The sequence below is a fragment of the Anas acuta genome, chromosome 2 (assembly GCF_963932015.1).
Source record: "Anas acuta chromosome 2, bAnaAcu1.1, whole genome shotgun sequence".
Classification (NCBI taxonomy): domain Eukaryota; kingdom Metazoa; phylum Chordata; class Aves; order Anseriformes; family Anatidae; genus Anas; species Anas acuta.
The window spans coordinates 132,294,535-132,313,852 of NC_088980.1; the positions used below are offsets into that span (position 1 = coordinate 132,294,535).

The following is a 19,318-nucleotide window of genomic DNA, read 5'->3' on the forward strand; positions in this document are numbered from 1 at the left end:
CTTTTGGCTGAAGGAGATTCATCTTGAAAAGATTAAAATTTCTTATAAGTTATGTCTTACAACAAGATCTCAGTAACCAAGTATTTGCACTGATGCACGGGCAAATGTGGGCTGGAGCCCTCTGAGGTTTCTTGTAGGATCCCTATGGGGCTGATAACTATCCCAGTGCTTCCAGAGTCTGTAGCTTTATAGCAAACCCACTGTGTGCGTGCACTGCCAGGCCTTGCACAAAGTTTTGAAAGCTCTTTGAAGTGAATTGGAGAGAGAATTTCCCAAATCCCCAAGACAGGGCTTACATTTAATTGGATTTTTATTTCTAGAAAATCAGATGGGGGGAGGGGAGGGGAGAGAAAATATGAAAAAAAAAAAAAATCAATGTTCTGTAATTTCCTACCATGTCCCATATATATACATATAATTTGGGGTTCCACTTTCTTTTTACTTTTGTCCTTACATTTTAAATTGTGGGAAAAGATCCTCTGTTTATGAAACACACAGAAATGCTGTGTAGCTCCTCTGCTATGCCTGGGAGTGTTCTCCAGTAGGCCAGCTTATAAAGGGAGAGGCTGGCTTTTTTATTAGGGAAAAGGGCAGGATAAAATGGTTTTGTTTTTAAAACCTTGCTTACCTTATTGTGTGAAGTATGTGGGGAGTCTAAAGCTTGAAAGGCTGCAGTAGTCCATGGTGACAGTACTATTGACTGTCAACTGATGCCAGGCTTCGAGGAGGGTCTTTGGGGTCAGGAGCCAAAGTGAGAGCCAAACATGGAAGCTGAGAGGCTATGTTCTTCCCTACAGGTCTGAGCTGAGCAGGCAGGATGGGAACAAGCATCTGTATGCTGTCCTGGAGCCAGAGTCACTGCTGGGAGCTCATCCCTAAATGGTAGGCTGCTGGGGCACCGTCTTAGCTGCTGGAGGGAAGAGAAAGAGTTGGAGGCACGTGCTGGCCTGGTGGAAATCTCAGGAGAGGAGACAGCAGCAGGGGAGCGCAGGGTGTGCTCCTACCACAAATGAAGTGGGCTGAATAGATTCAGGTGAATGTGGGCAGGACCTCCAGGGAGCAAAAGCCTTCTGTCCCATCCATGGAACGGGTGAGGTTTAATTTATATGTACATTCCGAAACTCTTTAAAGCATTTTTATATAAAATAAAAAACAACCAGGAAGAAGTAGCTCAATGTTGTCACTGGAGGTAATAACACTCATACCATGCCTGGAAAGTATGGGTAACCAAACTACACTGAAGGCTCCCAGAGGCCAAAGAACTTAAAGCAAAGAGGATTAGAGGCTTTCAAGCTTGCTGTCTGGTTGGGAAAGGAAAAAAAAAAATAGAAGGGAAAATATTTTTGTTGCAAGAACTCTAAAAACCTCAGCTACTACTGACCACATTCTAAAAGCCTGGAAGCGCTGCAATATTTCATCTAAAATTCTATCTGTTTGGATCCTGCCTGCCTGAGTCTGGATTTTATAAGTGTTTATTGGACTCTTTATAGGTATCTGAACATAATATGCTGAGCAACTGCACTCTGATTATCAAGATCCATTAAGCTGTCTCAAATCAGGAGCCCCAAAATTGAAATATCCAAAATCATCAGTCATTTTGAAAAATGTAGGCCATCTTTTTTCCTGTCTTTCCTCTTTGCTAGCTAGAGCTCTCTTTGATATATGGCCCTTTTACATTTTTCCCCAGCAAAGAGAGATTAAGCTATAAGAGAAGAGTCAGATCTGATTTACCTGTCACTCGGAATCAGCAGCTTTTGGGCTACAAAGTGTACAAAGCTCCTTTGAATTGACTGTTACAAAAGCAGTTTAACTATGTTTGTTGTCTTAATGTTTTATCAATACCATCAGTGTGTAGGCTACATTTTGGATCTAACGTATCTATAGACTAGCCTAATAGGCAGAGAAACATTCTAAGTATTTTAATGTTATTGGTTTAATTTTGATTTGAAGAAAATCATTCGGCCTTGTTTGGGATTTATTTCACTAGAAACAGAATTGGAAACACAGCCCCTGGGTACCTGCAGATAGTACACCATGGCCAGATTCAAAATCATTCCACACGCCCTTGGACAGTGCTGGCACAAATTGATTAGTAGTAGCAAGCAGATTAACACATGGTTGGTGCTGAGGTACCGCTTCAATTCAGAGCTCATTTGCCACCACTCATAACATATGTTTAGATATGCTATGCTCCTATATTAAATCTGTTTTGACTACTTAGAGCCCTAAAGCAAGTTGTAGGCTGAGTTTAAGCACCCAATATAGCAATATCGTCCACCCACAGACATGCTAAACAGCTCTGGGAGTCTCTAGGGCTTCCCCACTTAGACTTAATGTTTCCTACTTTTTCCTTAGATCTCTCTTTGGACCAATAACATCCACAAACCCAATTTCTCCATTTCTGTTCCCCCACAAAAAAAGCATGTTTATATCCAAACTGTCTCTTGGGCGCTGTCCCTGATGTGTGCTACTCCTCTGGCAAGGGCCAAAACTTCGTGCCCATAATTAAACTTCCCACATGATTACCAGCAAGTGCCAAGCCTTAACACTGTGTTATTAAATGGTATATATACAGCCCTAGATGCTGCTGCAAGGGACAGGTAAGTGCTTGAGTGCTTAGTTTCTCCATGTACACTTTTTTATTCAAGCTAATTGTTTAAGGCTTTTTTTTTCTTTTTCTAAAGAATACAGAAAAAGAAAAAAATCCTTTTAAACCTGGTATATAAGCCACCTAAGTTCACATGTAATCTTCTAGTGTCCTGATTTCCTGATGTGTTTAACTCCACAGCACTTTCTAAAGAACTTTTTAAGTACCCATGTTCGTTCCAGTCCATCACTGGACTCAAGCTCCCTTACTCATTCCCATTCAGCATGTTTGAAAATCATATGATTTTTATTTTAGAAACTAAATAGCGAACCAGAACTTCATAGATTTGAATATTTTGATCACAGCTGTCTGTCTTGAAAAGCTTCTGACAATAACATTGCTAGTATTTAATTCTGCTGAATTATCAAACTGACAAATAATTCTCTCTTTTCACTTGTCCATGCCAAAATGTTGATTTTTTAGTAGGAAATACAGAAGCAACTGAGCTAATTATAGCCATGTTTAATGTTTATTAACTAAATATGAGATTTAAATTTTATTGTACTTTGAGAATCATAATCTTATTGAATAGAAAGCTTCTAGAAAAGGTTTTGCAGGCAGGAATGATTAGAAGAATTTAAAGTTTAAAAAAACCTCACCATCCTTTTAATGTGATCTCTACATTAATCTTGCCATTGTTGTAGTATGGCTATAACTATAAAAGCATGTCTAGAGAAAGTGAAAATATTACACATTTACAATACCAGGTAAATTGAAATGTTCTAATTTTTGCATGTATGTGAATATATTAATTCCTCTTGTAGTTCCAGTTTAATATAGTGATTTTTTCCTCACTTAAACTGTTATATGGATCTCTGCATCGTGAGACTATACTCAACCTCAAAAGTGGCTGCATTCTGATGGTGAATGAAACAAGTCATTACACAGTTCAGTGTGTTAAAGTGCTCTGAGACCCTTTGGGAGAAGGTATTATATATATGTGTACCAGAGGTATTATTTCAAGGCAGCAACTCTGCCAAATGTTCAACTGCGACTGAAGCCTTACAGCTGAGTTGTTAACCTCTGGAAACAGGAGTTGAAACTGCATGTGCTGACCTAACCTTACCTCCAGGGGAGCAAATGGTAATAATGAAAAATTATGCAGCTTTCACCTCTTCTCTAAAGACAAAACAAACATTTTAAGCTTCATTTTATGCTCTTTTTCTCCACTTAATTGAGGCATGCTTGTTGGCAAAATAATAATTCTTGTGCTTAGTAAGCAGTATTTCAACCTTCTGACTCCCATTCAGCAGGAAAATCATGAAGGCAGGTTGCTTTCATCCTTGCTTTGTAAGCAGAAAAGAATTCATCTCTTGGCCTTCTCAGAGCCTGCGTCAAAGAATAAAACAAACATACAAGGTACTGATGCCGGATACCCAATAGGTTCCAGCATATAAAAACACAGAAACAAGCAAGGTGAGGAAAAGTGATCAGAGGTAAAAGATGACATGAAAATTATTGAAGATACATCATCTTTGGTTGTTATCTTTAAAGAGGAGAAAAAGAGAGAAAATACTCTACAATTATTTAGTAGGTCATAAGAGAAAGAGCAAAACAAAACTTGTCATCCTTTCTCAGGCAGGGAGAACAGGAGAGCCTGTTCTGCTCCATTTATAACAAATCTGTACAAACTCTTGGAGGTAATTGTCACAAAGCAGCCTCATGGGGTGGACTGCATTTATTCATCAGAAGAGGTTATCACTGCATGTAACAAATGCTTTATTTCTTCTTCTCTGCATATCTGACTTACAAATTGAATGTGAGAGTCTGCTTGCAACTTCCAATAAGAGGGTCTTAACTACTGATTACTGAAATATAGTAAGATACGGCAAGGAAAATATTACTCAAATAATAGTATTTATCATGTTACACTCTCCCCTGAGCTTCCTCTTCTGGAAGGAAATGGATAGGTTAGTAAAAATAAAATATGATAACTTTTATGCTATGAAATCAGTTAAAATAGAAAATAAAGCAAATATATGCAAAATAATCATTACTGCACCATTTACATATTCTGTAGTCCTACCATGTTCACAGAGATGCTACACAGAAAAGCATCATTCCCTTTCCCATCCCATCTTCTTCATTAGCTTCAGGTCATGAATCTCTTCACCTGCCCCTTTGCGAGTAAATTAGATCTTTCCCACTGCGTCTTAGCTAATTGCTAATACAATCCAGCTGGTTTTTACTGCCTTATTTATTTATTTATTTATTTATTTATTTATTTATTTATTTATTTTCCTTCCACAAAAGACACAGAAAGACGTGGACATAGATTAAAAAAGAATGCCTCTAGCCACAAAAAGACAAAAAGGATAGAAGAAAAGACGAGCAATCCCACACACTCCTTTCCTGCCACTTTTGCTTTTTCATTCACCACCAATAACATCCCTTTCTGCTGTCAGCCCCTCAACCTGTCCCACTGCCAGTGGGGAAAGCTGGGGTAGGACTTCTTCACCATTTAGCTCTAGAGAGTGACAAAGTGCAGTTTTATGACTTGTGCAGCTATCAGAGGACTTCAGAGTGAGAAGAAAAACCCACAGCAGAGATTTAAAGAACTGTGCCTTTTCATCACTTTTGGGGTGGGGAGATTTGAGCTTGCCTGGTTACTCATTTACCAGGGTTTGCTTACCAAATATAATGTTCCCTGGTTAAGGGGACACCATCTGGGCAACAGAGAGGAAGTTCAGCCCCAGAAGCTGGTCAGTAGTTCCTGTCACCAGCCCTCAGTATGGCTGTTTCTCAGATGCCTGTATCCATGTGTCATAACAAGTCACAGAAGCAAACTATGGTTTGCAAATTTCATGTCTCAAAAAGCTGAAGTGTCTAAGACCAGACATAGTTGGTCCCTGGAACATCTCTACTGCAGTACTTTCAATCTGATTTGAAGATAAGGGTACATACTGAGAGGATGGTAAGTTTTGACAGCTCTCCATTTACCACAAATATTTGGGATCCAGTAACCTAAAGTGATCTCTCAGCTTCAGCCTGTTTTCTCCCAGAACTTAAAAAAAAAAAAAAAAAACCACCAGACTTCTTGCTGGTGTGTTCACTCTGTCCTGCTCCTATGTCAGCACTCCATCAGAAAGCAAACACAAGTCCTTTGTGAATTATAACACAATGTCACCATGATTTCACAAAGCTCTTAGCATCTTCTTTCCATAACTGAGGGCATACTCAAAAGTAAATAGTAAAGTAGGGCAATTGGATTCTTGTTAATACAATGTTTCATAAACCACATAGATCATCCAGATCACAGAATCACAGAATTTCTAGGTTGGAAGAGACCTCAAGATCATCGAGTCCAACCTCTGACCTAACACTAACAGTCCCCACTAAACCATATCCCTAAGCTCTACATCTAAACGTCTTTTGAAGACCTCCAGGGATGGTGACTCCACCACCTCCCTGGGCAGCCCGTTCCAGCGCCTAACAACCCTTTCAGATGAGTGGACTTTCTTGTCCTGTCAGGAAAAGACGACAAGAGGAAAAAAAGTAAAATAAAAATAAAATAAATTAAAATAAAATAAAATAAAATAAAATAAAATAAAATAAAATAAAATAAAATAAAATAAAATAAAATAAAATAAAATAAAATAAAATAAAATAAAATAAAAAAGTCTAGTGACTTTTCAAACTCTTTGACAAAAAGTTTGGGTAAAGTTTAGATTTTTGCATATATTTTACTCCTTTATTGTATTTCATCAATCAAACCTGTTTTTCAAATTAACCATAATTACAATTAAATGGAGGTACTAGTATGGTGTTCTGTTGACTTAAGCAAATTGCTTATTTTTATGTTATGGACAGGCAAAAATCATAATCAGTATCAATTAGAACACTTTTTATTAATTAAACCGTGATTGTTAATAGAATCAAGCTGTTATTGTCAACAGCAAATAACTGTCTCTGCAGTAAATTCACTTACTCCAGCTGTGTCCAGAGACAGAAGCAGTGGCTTATTCTGACATGCCAATGGCATCTTCAGAAAGTCCCCAAGAGTCCCTTTTCCCACCAGGCATGCTTGTAGTCCTGAAGTCTTTTATTTTTTTGCAAAGAACAGCCACTGCTTCACCACACAAAGTCCAAGTTGTGCAGCCCCTTGCTGGTGCCCGTATATGCTGGTGGCCTCCTACACTTTTGTCTGGGCTTCAGTGTCCTGAGTTTCTCCATTCTTGGGGATCTGGTGGGACTGCTGATTTCTGTGAGTACTCATTTCTTTGGAGACCTCCCAGCACGTTACCTTTCCTCTCTTTGGCCTACTGTTTTCTGGTAACTGTATCTCTACTCACACACATGGGTGACCAAAGCACATTGTCGTGGTTTAGTAGGTAATATTGGTGGTAGGAGGATGGTTGGAGCAGATGATCTTGGAGGTCTTTTCCAACCTTAATGATTCTATGATTCTCACACAGAAGGGGCTGTTCTAGCACCCTGTGCTCCCAGGCCACAGCAGAGCTTCCTCTGCACAAAACACTGATGCTTATTTATTCGTACTTACATATAAGGTACACATGTAGGAAACATAAAACATGCTTATGTGATAAGAAACATTTTAAAGCTTTGAGTCTTGCATTTAGTAATATCTACAGGTGGTGACTGTAAAAGTTTTACATGATCCCACAAGAATATCCAATGCATTCTGTATATTATCCCTCCACAATGTTTGCTAAAAAGGAAAAGGAAATTAAATAAATAAATAAATAAATAAATAAAAGAAAAAGAAGAAAAATAAAGAAAAAGACTCATTTATGTTTTGTGGCCAAGCTGAATCATCAAGCAGAAGGAAAGTTTACCTTTATTTCAATTTTATAGTTTATGTTACTTTTATCTGGGAACATAAATAACACTAGCTTAAATAATAATAACAATAAAAACAAATTATCTGAAGTGATACATTTTCACATTGCTCTCCACCATTTTGCCACCATGGAAAATCAGCCATCCTGTCAATATCTTTACATTACTGCTAAGACAGAAGACCAGAAATAGATTTTTCATATGTAATACATTTATGAAACTGGCTTTATTGGAATAAGATACTTCAAATCCCAGTGGTTAGCAAGATGCAGAACCTTAAAATATTCACTGTTTTGAGGTGGATTATTAGCTATATTGATCTTCACTTCAGTAAGCTTTTGGTTAAAAAAATCTGCATTTCAGGAAAGTAAACCCCAAATCTTCTAAAAGATAGACACTGTTTTATTTCTGAAGAATAATTTCATTGTTGTTTTTAATAGTGTTATGTTTGTTTGTTTTAATTGGTGCCAAAGGAGGGATAAAAATTTAATTGATTTCAATATGACAGTTCATTGAAGCTACACAGAAGCTGAAATATCAGAAGTAAGCATGGCAGTAAAATAGTGATCATTATTAAGCAGATCTAATTTAGTCAAAACCAAAGTCTTCATGATTTTTTTCTACACTTATAGCAGGAAATCACTATGAATTTATGGTGTCAAGCTATGTCAGATCCACAGTATTTTAAATGTGTCAGGAATTGTAAAATCTTCAAGTGTTGCTCCAGCTTGCTAAGGATCTGTGATCAGGAAGATTTCTCCCCTTCTCTTTGCTGCTCAATTCTTCTGGCAGTTTCCACAGTAGGAATCTTTAAGAAAACTCAGAAATGCCACAAGCTACATTAAAAAAAAAAAAAAAAAAAAAAAAAAAAAAAAAAGCAACATCTTTACTAACTCTGTTCCCATCTCTTTCTTTGCTTTAAGATATGATCATATTTCTTTTGGCTGTGTTCAAAGACTGGAAATGTGAAAAAAATCTGCTTGCAGAAACATTGTCAGAAAAGGCATATGTTGCATAGATCCCTAAAAACACTTCCAGTTACCCAAAGACAGGCAGTGCCTGCTGGGGACATATGTGTCTCAGGAATTCTCATATCCTCATACCTTAACCATACATAGCTACTGTAGTAACCCTGAACACTTAATAGCTGCTAAGCTCCACAGCTCAAGACGATGTCCAAAACAGAAAGTTAAATGTGTTCCTAGTACCATAAAGAGGTTGGAGAGAGTAAAGATATATTGAAATTGTTTTTTCTCTTTCACTTCATCTGAGCTAAGATTTTGGTTATATGGACTGATGTGTTCTGCAGTCACACTGCTAGAGTTATCTAATTCCTCAGACAGCCAAGTTGTACTGCGGGAGACCTATAGTATGGCATCAAACTGATTGCTGGTAAAATGGGCTGTAAATTGTAAATATCAACCTTTCATGCTGGTTTTACACTTTGATAAGAGCTGAGATAATACATCTGAAATAAAATGTTTCTCCTTTTGCACTTGAGCTTTTTCAGTTTGTAAAAGCCTAGTACTTTTCAGGTCATATATCCTGCTCACTAAAGTGAGATATTTACTAATTTAGAAGGTGTTATCAAAAATAGTAAGAAATAAGAAATGAAGGAGATAGCAAAATAGTGAGACCTTTCCTGACATAATAATCTCTCAGGTTTTGACCCAGTAGAAAGTATTCTCTGCCTAATCTTGAGTGTGCTGGCAAAAGTTCCAAATAAGATATCAGGAAAGGCAAACATATTTTGGTGGTGGAAGAGATTGTGTTAACCTATCACCTTGTAATTTACTGAAATGCTTACTTTACTTGAAATGATTCTTCCTTAAAAGCCACAGTGAGTTTTGTCTACTATCTAGAGAGGGGGACAGAGAGTCAAAAACTGATACCTTGGCATTCTCATCTAACAGACTGGAATTAAGCTGCAGGTATGATGTGGTCCAAGATTCTACTTTCATGTTCTCTTTGCATAAGATTTACCTATTGCTTAACTTGGATGCTAATAAATGCATTTAATCATGTCTGAGTAAATGATCGTTGTACTGTGTAAACAGTCAATTAGCTTCTGTAAGGTATTTTGAGATCCCTAGGGAAAAAAGCACTATCACAAACAAAATGAAGACAATAGATTTCAATAAAATATTAATCAGTGCCTGTGATGATGACATTTTGTCACAAAAAATGCTTACTTTTCTGTGCTGCTCCCACAGACAGTATTCAGACAAGTAAAGGGTGCAGCTTTTCACAACAGAATTCCTCAACTGTCAAATGTTTGTCTTGATTTCAAACATTTTTCTTATTATAATTGACATGAGCAGTCTTTTCCTTTTTCTGCTTAGTTGTTATCAGGTGTCATGGTGCTGTGGTATGAAAAACTAAAAGCTAAACGTCATATTTTAAATATATGTGTACCCCATATTTGTTGAAAATTATGCTGATATAAAAACACTAATCCAGAGGGCAAATTTGATGCAGATTCTACATAGAGACAATGACAGGGATGACTGCTGATATTAAAAGAAGTTCTGCAGGAAATAATTTTGATAAGTCACTTGTGGATGCAGTATCCTGGATGCAAATATCTTTTGGGCATCACCAGTCTGATGGATGAGGGGAGATCAGTATATATTGTCTTCCCAAACTTCAATAAGGCCTTTAATACTTCTCCCTGTAAGAACCTTATGGAGAAGCTGCTGAAGTATGGGCTGGACGAGCAGGCAGTGAGGTGGACTGAAAACTGTCTGAATGGACGGACCCAGAGGATAGTGTTCAGTGGTGCAAAGTCCAGTGGGAGACCAGTAATGAGCAGAGTATCCCAGGCATCAATACTTGTTCCAGTACTGTTTGACATCTTTGTTAATGATCTAGATGATGGGGTAGAGTGCATCCTCAGAAAATTAGCAGATAACACAAAACTGGGGGGAGTGGCTGATTCACCAGAAGGCCAGGCTGCCATCCAGTATGACCTTGTCAGGCTGGAGAGGTGGGCTGACAGAAAACTCTTGAGGTTCAGCAAGGAGAAGTGCAAAGTTCTGCACTTAGGGAGGAACAATCCCACACACTATACTGGGGGCCACCCAGTTGGAAAGCAACTCTACAGAAAAGGACCTGGGGCTCCTGGTGGATGCCAAGTTAAATGTGAGGTAGCAATGTGGCCTTACTACTAGGAAGGCTAACAGTATTCTTGGCTACATAAGGCAAAGTATCACCAGAAGGTCAAGAGAAGTGATGTTTTCTTTATACTGTGCTGATGAGGCCACACTTGAAGTCCTGGGTCCAGTTCTGGGTACCTCTGTACAAGAGAGACATGTACTGGATAAAGTCCCATGGAATGAAGGTGATTAAGGGACTGGAACAGCTCTCCCATGAGGAGAAGCTGAAAGAGCAGTTCAGACTGGAGAAGAGGAGGCTTGGGAGGAATGCTATCAATGTCTATAAATACCTTAAGGGAGGTACAAATTGGACAGAGCCAGGCTCTTTTCAGTGGTGTCCTGTGCCAGGACAAGAGGCAATGGACACAAACTGTCACACATAAGGCTCCCTCTGAACACCAGATGCACTTACCAGTGATGGAGCACTGTCACATGCTGTCCAGAGAGGCTGTGGAGTCTCCCTCCTTGGAGATCTTCAACAGCTGCCTGGACATGGTCTTGGGCAAGCAGATCTAGCTGTCCCTGCTTGAACAGAGGGGTTGGACATCTAGAGGTCCCTTCCGACCTCAACCATTCTGTGTTTCTGTGATTAAAGTACACTGGGTACACACACCATAGCCATCTGAACAGCACTAAGAATATTAGATCTGGAATTCTTCTGAATAAATTGTTGTTTTCTAGAGCTTTTTTCTTTTCTTTTTTTTTTTATCAAAACTGTGTTAATATACATTCTAACTTACTATTTTAGGTAAAAGAGAATAAAAGCCTCAGAGCTATACTGAATATATCATGGCAGTACTCATGTGGTGTATTTATTCCTTTAAAATACATTTGAACAATAATTCTATACAGTTAGAGGGACTGTCTAAAGTTAAGACAGAAAAAATGTTATTTGTTTGACTTCTTGCATGAAACTAGAATATGCAAAAATGTTTTTGTCTGAAGTTTTTTACATGAGAACTATGTTCAATATATACAGGTCCCATATTTCTGTGCAGGATTTTCAAGACATTGATCAGTTCACATAGTTTCACCCTCCAAACTAATGTCTGTTTCCCACTTTAGCATTTTCTTTCTTGAAAAATTAGAATATGCTGAAATTTTGCAAGCCAAAGCACTTCTTTTTTGTCTTAATTAGAAACTGTAGGATTAGCTGCCTGAATATAAAACCATTAGGAGATGATAATGTCTTGATTACAAGCACTTAAGCTCCTATATGCATACACGTTCATCAGAGATTTTAGAAAATGCATGAAATCTTGGAACAGTTGCTGGTTCATCATGATAATATTAAAGATATAAAAAATAATAATTTAAAAAAATGAGATTTGTGGTATTTATTATGTGAATTTAAAATCATATTTTACCTTTATTATTAACATGTGTGATATGCATATATCTACTTATACCTTGAGGAAATTTCCAGTCTTTTGTCTTAGAGTACCGTGCACTTTCTGCTCTTCATTCTCTATAGCTCGTGTCCATCTTCTTATTAACTTGGTTCACTTATCACCAAAGGAGTTGGCTCCATTCTTGGGTCTTCAAAGAGAGAGCTTGTCTTTCCAGTATCTGGACTGTCACTCTTCCTCTCCATTCCCAACACCTTAAGCTTCTGGTGGAGCGTCAAAGAGCTGTTGCTACATATTTGGTATTTTCTTTGGCATTGTTCTGCACTGGAAAACAATTCTAATCAGACTATGAAGAACATCCATGACTAAATGTATGACAATAGATCATTAACCACAAAAATCACAAGGGAATAGTGAAGTTCAGTGCCCCACCTTGGTTCATTTAATCATTATTAGGCTGCAAGAGCCAAGTGTTTGAGCTCCTCTGGATTCCAGATTAGATATATTTCTGGCCCTTAGTTTTCACCTTGTGGATTTTGGTCACAGACATCCTCTGCCTGCAGTTTTCTAACAAAATGGGCAACCATTCACAAACTGTCTTGCCTCAGCAGTGCATCTCTATTTATATAAGGTATACCTAGAGAAAGAATACATAATGAATTATTATGCAGAGACATTTATCTTTGCAACAGTGACAAGGATAACAAAAGCAGTGTATAGTAGCCATGAATATAAATAACACAGCATTTAACATGTATAAAATATTCCTGGTACTCTAGGTTCTATTTCATTATTAGATTTTTTAAAAGAACGATTTTCTTGGTTAGCTTCCAGACCTAGCAGTCACAGAGGCTAATTTCAAATTGCTTGAAACCTTGGAAACGAAGATTATTTGTGAAAACATTGGCTTAAACGCCAATAAAAATGTGAGCAGGACCCACCCAGCCGTGTAAATAAATGATACACAAGTGACTTTTTCTCCTCACAAACTCCCATCTCCCCCAAATTTTCAAAGTTTTCTGTCATGCACCAGCATTTATAGGCTGGTTTTCAAAACAGCAAAAGTATTAGGCAGGAAAAAAATAATATCTATATAGATAAACAGATAATTTTCTGTAGTGAGCAGTTTCTTATGATCAGTGTGTGAGGTCCTTCCTCTTTACCTATTTCTGCCCAGATCTCACCTGGAGTAATTTGTGTTGAACATTTCAAGAAGGATGTGGAGGGAAAAAGAAAAAACAAACAAACAAACAAACAAACAAAAAAAAAAAAAAAAGTAAAAAGATCAGCAGGACTTATTAGGTATTTAGGTGTTAAAAGTTGAATTAATTTGGGTTGTCTCACCCAAAGAAAAAAAGTATGGAAGGAGAACATGGCAGCTAATAGTACACAACATTTCATATCAAGAGAGAGATTAAATATTCTTCATGTTCACAATAAATAGGGGAACCTTAAAAGACAGTGAAGAAGGTTCATGTTAGATACCAGAAACTGTATCTTGTGCAGCATATGCTAGGTGACCCTGCTTGGCAGGGCAGTTGGACCAGATGATCTCCAGGGGTCCCTTCCAACCTCAAACATTCTGTGATTGTGTGAAAACCTTTGTAATGTAAAGGTTACTGGGATGGTTTACTGGAAATGCTGTGGAATTTGCACAGCCTGATGTGAATGTTTATCTAGAGATATCACAATTGCAGTTAACTCTGCTCTGGAACAGGGAGATAGACCATGAAACCTGAAACTCTCAGACCAAGGATTTTGTGATGTGTTAAAAAACACTGCATAATAAATATCTGCCTATATATATAAAGCAGTACAAGCATAAAATTAATCATTATCAGCACTGCTGAATAGCAATGCATCTTATCCTATAGTTGTTAATCTTCCTTTCAGATGATGGTACCTGCTGGCAGTAGTATGATAAATTTATCATATTTATCCTAGTTAGAGACAACTGAGCTATTTTGAGGTTAATCCAGTATGTAGACTTTAGATCTTTTACAGTAGAGTTCAAGCCCTTGTTTTGCAGCAGAACCTGTTATTTCAGTTGATCGTTTGTTCTCCCTGAACCCCAGTTTTTCATTGTGAAATGAGGACAAAATCACTTCCAGACCTTAATTATAATTGAAAGAATATGTGGAATGAAGAAGTGAAACCAGGTGCTTCCAGAGGTGGCCAGACACTTTCCTTGGACAAACCAACTCCCTGGGAAAAGGTAGGAGCAAAACAATGAACGTCTTAAGACTGGAGTCCTAAATACCTAATAAACTGTATTTTTTTTTATTTGGGCTGGTGGTTTGTTGTTTCTTTTGAGAGTATTTCTTCAATTTCCTAACATGACATAATTCTGGAACTGTAGCAACAAAATAAGGACTTATTCCAGATAAGAAAATTTGAAGGATGCCTAATCTCTTTGCTTCCGGCAGATGAAATAAATGGTATCTATTAGTGTAGTAGTAAACTGCTTCTGTTAATCAAGAAGCATAAGATGGAGCTGGAATGATTTGTACATATCATCAGAAATAAAAGGCCAGCCTTAGCCTATGTATCATTTCATTACATTTTAACAATTTCCCAGACAAACCAAACGTTATGTTCTCATTTTATGGGTAGCATTATAATGAAGATTAGTTATTTTAATTTTGGGACAGTAAGCTTGAGAGATACAAAAAATTATTGAACCCTAAAAAGGTTTTGTGGACTAAATGATTCTAATGGCCGTTAATTTGCTGTGAATAATTATTTTCAGACAAATATAAGTGGGTTTATGACTGCATAATTTGTATGCTCTTTTCCAGTGAGGTGGATGAGAATTTAGGAACAGCATGGAATAAAACCAAACATTAAGGGGGTGTCGAGAGGCAGGAGACCTTTTCTCCATTAACACCAGTGACAGGACCCGCGGGAACGGGGTTAAGCTGAGGCAGGGGAAATTTAGGCTTGACATCAGGAGGGGGTTCTTCACAGAGAGAGTGGTTACACACTGGAACAGGCTCCCCAGGGAAGTGGTCACTGCACCGAGCCTGACTGAATTTAAGAAGAGATTGGACTGTGCACTTAGTCACATGGTCTGAACTTTTGGGTAGACCTGTGCGGTGTCAAGAGTTGGACTTGATGATCCTTAAGGGTCCCTTCCAACTCAGGATATTCTATGATTCTATGATTCTATGATTTGATGCCTCTAAGGAAAAGCCTTCCTCAGATGGTCAGAACTACATATCTAAAAGTTTCAGACTGGCTCTTTACTTGTGATTGTTCAGTATGCAAGCTTGCCAAGCTGAAGTGCAAGCTTTCCACCTAGAAAAGAAATTATAACAACCTATTAATTCCTCAAGTTCATTCATCTCAAAGTGCAAGTGTAAGAACTGGACCTATCTCCCCCAAGGGAGGAGACTGAATCAGGAACTACACTCAGACTGAATTTGATCTGATCTGAAAGGTGATTTAAATGCAGCACTCTGTACAGGTGAGTGTTTCCTTTGTAAGTCTTCCCCTTGGTGCTTCTGTGCACAATACTCTCTGACAGAGTTTCTCAGTTTAGTCTGCTGACCTGTGAGCTGAAAGTGGCCCTCTTCTTTCTTACTAGAAGTGTAAAATGTCAGCTATTTGAGGATTTGTAGCCATAAAGCATTTTTTATACTGTTCATTTTTTCTCACTTATGGTTGAAGGAAGTGGCATATGTATCTTTAACTAGGAGCTATAAAATCTATAAAAAGACAGAAGGCTTAACATTTTAGCTGAAATACAGTGAACGAAGAATCTGTCATAAGACCCTTATTAAGAGCTTGATATATTTTTCTAATACAGGATCATTAATAAGGTAAAATATGTCTGTTCATGAAGATTTGATCCAAAAGCAAAACACAATATTTTTAATAACTCCACTTGTTTCATCAGAGCCCTCCCCCAGACCAGAACATATTTTCCCCAGGACATTCTCCAGACTTAAAGAAAAGAAAAGAAAAGAAAAGAAAAGAAAAGAAAAGAAAAGAAAAGAAAAGAAAAGAAAAGAAAAGAAAAGAAAAGAAAAGAAAAGAAAAGAAAAGAAAAGAAAAGAAAAGAAAAGAAAAGAAAAGAAAAGAAAAGAAAAGAAAAGAAAAGAAAAGAAAAGAAAAGAAAAGAAAAGAAAAGAAAAGAAAAGAAAAGAAAAGAAAAAAAGAAAGAAAAGAAAAGAAAAGAAAAGAAAAGAAAAGAAAAGAAAAGAAAAGAAAAGAAAAGAAAAGAAAAGAAAAGAAAAGAAAAGAAAAGAAAAGAAAAGAAAAGAAAAGAAAAGAAAAGAAAACATTTCCATTTGACTGAAAAATTTAGATCTCAGTCTGGTTTTGAAGGGTTTTGAAGGATTTACCTTCATGGTTATCATATAGCTTAACACGTTTCAGGATGTCACTGGAAGCCTGACCTGTAGAACAGAAATAATAGTTCTTCTTCACTGCTGCCCACTCTTAGAGCATATAAAGTGACTGCAGTCACAGCCGGGCCTGAAGTGAGAGAGAGATCATTTTCCATGGGTCACAAACTCACACTCATGCCCACATGAGTGGGCAAGAGCCAGCCCTGCAGAGAAGGATGGATGGCCCACCTCTAGCACTTCTTTTTTGACATCTAGATTGCATATAGTGGTTGCAAAACATCTAGACTGCATACAGTAGATTGCAAAAGCAGTGTGGCCAGCAGGTCTAGGGAAGTGATTGTCCCCCTGTACTCGGCTCTGGTGAGGCCGCACCTTGAGTACTGTGTTCAGTTTTGGGCCCCTCACTACAAGAAGGACATCAAGGTGCTCAAGAGAGTCCAGAGAAGGGCGACAAAGCTGGTGGGGGGCCTGGAGAACAAGTCCTATGAGGAGTGGCTGAGGGAGCTGGGCTTGTTCAGCCTGGAGAAGAGGAGGCTCAGGGGCAACCTTATCGCTCTTTATAAGTACATTAAAGGAGGCTGTAGCAAGGTGGGGGTTGGTCTATTCTCCCACGTGCCTGGTGACAGGATGAGGGGGAATGGGCTAAAGTTGCACCAGGAGAGGTTTAGGTTGGGTATTAGGAAGAACTTCTTTACCGAAAGGGTTGTTAGGCATTGGAACAGGCTGCCCAGGGAAGTGGTGGAGTCACCATCCCTGGAGGCCTTTAAAAGACATTTAGATTTAGAGCTTAGGGATATGGTTTAGTGCAGGACTTGTTAGTGTTAGGTCAGAGGTTGGACTAAGTGATCTTGGAGGTCTCTTCCAACCTAGATGATTGATTCTGTGATTCTGTGATTCTGTGATTCTGTGATACAGGTACTTCTTTTTGTGAAAAGATTTCCAAGGTTGTTGTCATTATCTTCCACCTCCTTTCTCTTTCTCACTTTTTTTTTTCTAAATATAATTCACATTAGGTAGCTCATAAGGGTTTTTTTATTTGGTTCTACTCATGCTGTTGTTTGTGTCATTCTCAAGTTATATGAAGACAATGTTCATGAGGAAATGAAAAATCTGTTGGTAAGGCAGGACAAGCAAGTCTGGTTGACTGACTGTGTGCTACAACACCAAAAGATGTAGATGTTCTTTGTTAGAGCTAGCATAACCTGAGAAGTAAATAAATTAATTAATTAACACATAAAACCTATCTATAACACATTTTACTGTTACAATTAACACATAAAACCTGACTTTTCAACTACTACCCAAACAAATTGCACCTTTCATGCAGTAGTGCATAAAAACAGCATTTCTGCAAGAATTTACTTCTAAATAGTAAATGTGTTCTGTCTTGACATAGAAAAGGAAGAAAGATATTCCTATTTTAAAATCTGATAGTCAAAAACTAACAGAAGTTCCAACCCAAAATCTGATGTATTTCCTCAGGTTAAATGGAAAACTTTTATTTCAGTAAGTCATTGCATTGAAACCCAGGGAATTCAAGGGTAAACAAATGGCTACATAACATGCATAGTTATCCCAGAATCAGGAACATAACCCATGTATCTTCATTTTCTGGTTATTACTTTTCCAAACATATCATGTGCATCCATTAGCTTTTATGCCTTTCCTAAGATTAATCTCATATTCTCTGCAGAATATATATACTAATAGAACTAATATACTAATAGAATATTTCTACAGTTAAACATTCAGAAGAACTAGTTTTATAACTTCTTGAATGAGCATGAAATTTTAACTGCCTTTCTTTTTGCCTGTTCATTGCCAAGCAATCTTTTGGTAGGTGTCCCAGGACATATTTCAAATACTTCACTACAATATTAAATATTTTTGTGGTACACGAGTATTAGAGATACATGTACATGTATAGTACCTTGTAATATTATATTTTCATTTATGTGTTTTTATGTAGTCTTCCTTCTCTCAGTACTTCAATACATCTTTATTGACTTAGCTTTTCCAGTAGGATGTCATCAACATATGACTTTAAGAAACCTTTTGACAAGTAAAGATTTAAACATATTATTGACTTAAATGAATGAAATTGGTAAAAGCAAGCAATGGTGTGGTCTTGAAGGCCACTCTGCAGAGCATGGCAATGGAAAAATTCCTTGCAGAAACAAGTGAAGCTGTTCATTTGGTGGAGCGACTAGATCACCCAGCAGAAAGGAAGAATGAAACTCACTGAATAGATATAGTGGCTGGATGCCAACCCTCTATGCAGCTTTGCAGTTCACACTATTTTGGGCTGTGGAGTTGTTAACACTTCTTGCTCCTTGTCCCTTGAACTCCAAGACTGATCTATGTATGTTGCCAGTGCTAGCTAGATTATTGACTGGGGATATGAGTGTCCTAGAGCTTGTTAGGATCCTTCGTTTTTTAAAGAGCTGTGCACTGCATTGCACAGGAGAGGTTTGAGATTGGATTCCTGATCACAAGTTGAATGAGTTCTTTGATGGCTATGGAGCCAGCATAAAAATCTAAGCACTTGAATTCAAATTTCTAGCACAGAGACTTGGCAAAGATGAAGTTTTGAAGTTTCTCCAAGCATTTTTCTTGAACCAGGCTTGATGACTTAGGTGTAAAATGACATTAAGCCAGATGGCATAGCTGCAGAAGCCATATACATGTAAGTAAGGAGAGTCCTAGAAAAGGAAGTAAATTTAAATGCTAAATAATAAAAATAGAAACAAGTACAATAAGGATTAAACTACACTGCAGAAAGGTTTGAACACTGCCCTAAATTACAGGTAAAATTCAAGCAAGTGACTGAGAGGAACTAAGGCAATGCAAGGACTCAGGGGAACAGGAGCTGGGGAGAAGGGGGCAAGGGATGCTACTACCATGGTTGGGGTAGAATACGGACCTCCCCACCACTGATCATGTATGTGGTCAATGACCACCATACACCACTGACCACTTCACCCTGGGAATGTACCTTAGACAATCACTTAGAGG

General features: G+C 37.8%; 2 long non-coding RNA genes across 3 annotated transcripts in view; one reads left to right on the plus strand and one right to left on the minus strand.

Moving 5' to 3' along the window:
* Positions 1-7,654: 7,654 nt before the first annotated feature.
* LOC137851264 (uncharacterized) lies at positions 7,655-12,429 on the minus strand. 2 transcript variants are annotated; one of them, XR_011093095.1, is made up of 3 exons: positions 12,012-12,429; positions 11,015-11,124; positions 7,655-8,283 (listed from the first exon to the last, which is right to left on the minus strand). It is a non-coding gene; the product is annotated as an uncharacterized lncRNA (long non-coding RNA). The 2 variants fall into 2 exon arrangements; XR_011093094.1 differs by having other exon boundaries at positions 11,015-11,127; positions 12,012-12,428.
* Positions 12,430-15,126: 2,697 nt separating this feature from the next.
* LOC137851267 (uncharacterized) overlaps positions 15,127-19,318 on the plus strand; it is a 35,672-nt gene continuing 31,480 nt past the window's right edge. The window contains exon 1 of the long non-coding RNA XR_011093097.1: positions 15,127-15,417. This is a non-coding gene — a long non-coding RNA (uncharacterized lncRNA). The remainder of the gene's footprint in view (positions 15,418-19,318) is intronic.